The sequence below is a fragment of the Haliaeetus leucocephalus genome, unplaced genomic scaffold (genome assembly GCF_000737465.1).
Source record: "Haliaeetus leucocephalus isolate CR32 unplaced genomic scaffold, Haliaeetus_leucocephalus-4.0 Scaffold240, whole genome shotgun sequence".
NCBI lineage: Eukaryota > Metazoa > Chordata > Aves > Accipitriformes > Accipitridae > Haliaeetus > Haliaeetus leucocephalus.
The window spans coordinates 22348-22697 of record NW_010972676.1 but is presented as its reverse complement, the minus strand read 5'-3'; the positions used below and the strand labels follow the sequence as shown (position 1 = coordinate 22697).

The following is a 350-nucleotide window of genomic DNA, read 5'->3' as shown; positions in this document are numbered from 1 at the left end:
GGGGAGGCGACGGAGACGGCCAAAACGGTGGCGGTGGCAGGGAGCCGGCGGGACAGCGTTACCTGCGCTCCCGGACGGAGAGTCCCTCACGGCCACAGCGACTCCTCAGCCCCAACAACACAAGATGGCGGTTGCGCCGCCACGCAACGTCACGTGAAAGCAGGCCCCGCCCCCTGCCTCCGCTGCGGGACCCGGATGAGCGACGGTACTCCCCCCGCCCCGCAGGCACCGCCCGCGTGACGAGACGGCGCCGCGCGCACAGGCAGGAAGGAGGCGGTGCCCCAGCAGCTGCGCGCGCATGTCCCCCAACACACCCCCCACCCCCCCCCCGCCGCGGGAGCGCGGGCACA

At 74.3% G+C, this 350-nt stretch overlaps 1 protein-coding gene across 10 annotated transcripts in view; it reads right to left on the bottom strand.

Annotated features, from left to right (window-relative positions):
* The window catches only part of GIGYF2 (GRB10 interacting GYF protein 2), a 79429-nt gene extending 79284 nt beyond the window's left edge, over nucleotides 1-145 (bottom strand). For all 10 annotated transcript variants that reach the window (XM_010568160.1, XM_010568164.1, XM_010568167.1 and 7 more), the window contains exon 1: nucleotides 63-145. The gene's annotated coding sequence lies outside the window, so the exon portion shown is untranslated. The remainder of the gene's footprint in view (nucleotides 1-62) is intronic.
* Nucleotides 146-350: the final 205 nt, after the last annotated feature.